The sequence below is a fragment of the Gobio gobio genome, assembly GCF_949357685.1.
Source record: "Gobio gobio genome assembly, chromosome: 9".
In the NCBI taxonomy this organism is placed as follows: domain Eukaryota; kingdom Metazoa; phylum Chordata; class Actinopteri; order Cypriniformes; family Gobionidae; genus Gobio; species Gobio gobio.
The window spans coordinates 57,440,813-57,445,196 of record NC_137115.1 but is presented as its reverse complement, the minus strand read 5'-3'; positions in this window follow the sequence as shown (position 1 = coordinate 57,445,196).

The window sequence follows — 4,384 nt, the reverse complement described above, 5'->3', positions numbered from 1 at the left end:
TGAGTGATTTTCTCTTTGTCTTTTGTTGTTGTATTAACATTAAAGGGATATTTCACTCAAAAATGAAAATTCCGTCATCGAGACATGAATACAGGTTTGGAACAATATTAGAGTGAGTAAATAATGACAATTTTAGAGGTGAACTGTCCCTTTAAGGATCGCGTGTTCACTATAGGCTGCGCGGCTGTCAATTAAAGACCTGCGCACATCTAATATACAGACACACACCGATTTACTTTCTCTTTAGACATAACCGACTGTGTTTATGTTAACCTTGTGTGTATTTGACAGTATTAGTGCAGTTAGACGACTACTTAGTCCAGTAATCACGTGTTTGACAGGCGTTTAGTGCGCACGCTCGGAAAAGCGCAAGTTAAAACCGCGCACGTAAAAGAGCCGGCAAGGCTTTAAAACGTATGAAAATAATGAACTTTAGTGATTGTGAATAACTCTAGTGTTCCGTGAGTATAACTCCACCACTGACCTGTGATGTGAATGTATGTCGCGTTGTTCAGTATTGGGATGGAGGAAAATGATAGAATTTGTAGAAAAATTATTAATTAAATGCGAAACCGAAAAAAACGCAATTCACAAGCGTGTATTGAACCGTGAATGCCGTACCGAACGGTTCAATATTATATTGAGAATTGTGGCATCCCTAGTTGCTAGGGTGTAGCTATGCGGTTGCTAGGGTGTAGCTATGCGGTTGCTAGGGTGCTTGGGGATGTCATTATTAGGGGTGCACCGATCCGATATTAGGATCGGATATCGGCCGCGATACTGACAAAATAGCTGGATCGGGGATCGGAAAAATGAACAGATCCACAAGCCGATCCAGGTGTTTTTTTCCGTCGCAGCAGAACCTACGTCATTCGTCAGCTTCACGTGTGTCGCATGCTAGAAGCAACATGAGCGAGCCAGAGAGTCGGCTGTGTGGAGGAGATATTTCACGCTTGCCACGCCAACTAGTTCGTCGCTGTTTCGAGGGTATTACTGCAAAGTCAGGGTCTTTCCTGCATTGACATTTTTTGACGGCCAAAGCCTAATTTGATGAGTTATTGTGATTTACGAGCGATGTAGAACAGATGCTGCGCTTGTGACTGAGTGACAGAGAGACCGATCTGAGAGCTCCTCCCCCGCGCGCGCTCTCTGGGTCTTCAAAATAATCAGTGTTCGCTCTCATATTTCACATATTAATCCAAATCAAAAGCTCGGAAGACCGAAACCATGTTGCACGTGACACATTCGGACAATTTTGTCCTTGAATTATCACTGGGTGTGAATTGCGCTCAAAAAACATTGACTCTTCTCTGACCAGCTGACATAAAGCATACTTTCAATAAGCGGGAGACAAATTATATCCAGTTATGAAGTGTTTTCTGTGTGTTGACATCTTTCGCGATGTTCTAACAGACGGGATTCGCACACAACGCGTCTGCTAATGTCCGATTCGTGACCTAATGACTCCTTTGAACCGAATCATTTTAACGACTGGCCAGAACAACTGATCTGTCCAACACTGAACTCATGAACTCAGTTTATTAATTTACTCAGAACGCAACTGAAATGAGAACACAAGTGTGCTTACCCATTTTAGCAAGAGTGGGTAGTAAGAATTATCTTTAATTATCAACAGTATTTCAGCTTATTTCTGTTGACAATGTGTAGTAAAATAAATAGGCCTAGCCTACAATCATTTAATCTGGAGTGAGGTGAAACCAGAACAAAGTTGTTATTAGCTTGCTGAAAATTTTTATTAAATTGCATATGGTAGAAAATTAGACTATTTGTTAATTTGTAATGCTACTTTTTAATATTGATATGATTATATACCAAAACAATTATCTGTAGTGTAAAAAATGTTTGGTAACTGTCAGATTACTATTGTATGTTTGACCAATACACTGTTTTTTGTTTCCACTGCTACATTTTATTTATTTAAAGAAGTTAGATTACATTCTATTTTAGATTTGAATGCACAATTGTTTTTTAAATAAATAAGAATTCAACACCTTACATACATCTGTTATTTTGTCTTAGTTATGTTTAGTTAGTAAAGTCTGGTGCCTTTAGTCTCTTCAAGGAAGGTATAAGGTGGAAGATATACAGTTTATTATTAATTCAACAATATATCGGATCGGTATCGGGTATCGACAGATACACAAAGCCCAGGCATCGGTATCGGTATCGGGACTGAAAAAGTCGGATCGGTGCACCCCTAGTCATTATTAATCATAGCAGAGACGAAACACGAGTGGTAAGTTTTGAGGTGTTGAAGATAAACAGAGGATTTCCTGTAAAGACTTTCATCTCTCCTTCTGGAAAGCGAACACTGAGCATCAGGTTTTGTTTTTCATGTTTTTAATCAATTTATGAAGCCAACGTTAAACTAGCAAACAGATCGGTAACATACGGCCCTATATATTAAAGCGTGTTTCCATGGTTACCACACAATAACACCGGAAATCGAGGGTAACGCGGGTATGATGCAAAGCCGTAACCATGTCTTGAACATCGGGGGGGACACATTTTTTTATTTTTATAAAGCATGAAGAAACATAACGGTGAACGAAATTCTAGGTTTAATTCTAGTTGGGAAATAATCCTTCAAAAAGCGTGTGGATACGTAACAACATCGTTTTGTGACAGAACTTTCATTCATAAACTCGCCCCGTCTGTGTTGCGGACTGTGGTTGCGATTGCGAATCACTAACGTTTTTGGACTATTGGACACCAGCCAATCAAATAAAAAATACAGCTACCGAACAGCCAATCAGAAAACAGCATTGCTGTATCTGGGTAAGATTTCGATATTCTCGCAACAAGTTTGCATGCTGCCACCTACTGATGGTTTAGTTTAGTGTTTTCTTTTCAACATTTCTTATTTGCATATTCAAAAATATTTAAAACAAGCTCATAACATTTTCAGTGTAAATTATTTAATTTAATTGGTAACAGCCCTACAGTGTCTTATTCTAATTTAATTTATAGATCAAATTTAAGAATATAAAATGAAAGCTGAAGCATAGCCTATATTTAATACGATTATGGGAAAATGCCCTTCGTAAAAGTTAAAAATATCAAAGATTTGCAGATTTAAATATGTCAAAGCTGATTGAACACTGCTGAGAATATTTCTTCAGAATAAATTATATTTACAACACAGTCAATTCAGAATATATATATATTCCAAATTATTATGGATTATTAATTTGCTTCTTTCCTTTGAAATAGAGAAATGCAAATGCCAAATTTAATTTCTGTTAATTAAATTGCATCAATTCACTGAAATTCAATTTGGCCAACTGAAAATGTAGATGTGATCGCTCACTAGAAAATGTTCAATTGGAGACCTGAATTGTTTTTTACAGTGAAGTTATAGTAATTAGCTATTGAAAACAGATTCATTTTTCAATAGATAGCTTCAATAGCCTTTTTCAAGATGATATTTTCCTTCTGTGGAAGTCAACTGTCTGACTACCAACATTTTTTAAAATATCATCTTTTGTGTTAAACAGAAGAAAGAAACTCAGTTTTGGAGCAACTTGAGGGTGAGGAAATTACAACACAATTTTAATTTTTGGGTGAACTATACCTTTAAGAATGATTATACTATATGAATATGGCACCTGGAGCACAGGTTTGATCAGCTGACTGTCTTTTGTCGCTTATAATAAATTGGAATATTGGATGGGTGCGTATGAGGGGGAAAAATATCACAATATGCTCACTACAAAAAACTAGACTACAGCACTGGTGCTAATCCGCCCTCATATAGTTTGTTCTTCTTCTTGATTTAAATCTCATTTATAACCAGCAGGCCCTGATAGACGCGTTCGCCACATTCCACGCATAAATTATGATTTATAAAAACAAACTTGACGGGAAAATGTGCGCACCTGCGCGCAAACTCTGAGCCATGCGGACGAACTCTTTTACTGGAGTGAGTGTTTTCATTTTTATATACACATTTACATAACGTTCCAGTTTCATTAGTGCCGATATGCACGGAAATCACATAAAGTCATTACTCAGAATTTAGCCGAAAACAAAAATGATATGAATTTAGATAAACATGTGCGACTTTTGATCAGTTTTCCTCTGACAGGCTGTTTTAAAGGATTAAATATAGGCTATAATTCCTCTTTAATAATCTTGATGATAATCAAACGCAGCTGGTTGATCTTTTGGTACTAAATAGTATTTGTGCAATAATTATTGTCCATTAATGACCACTGAAAATATTTTTCTTCTAATATTTTTATTACAATTAGTGTATTAATTAAGGTTAAAATAGAGAATTCCAATGCAAAGAGGCGAATTAGAGTCGCAATGTGGCTGAAAAAATAATAATGTTCAATTGTAAAGCCATGACTGGCGCTCT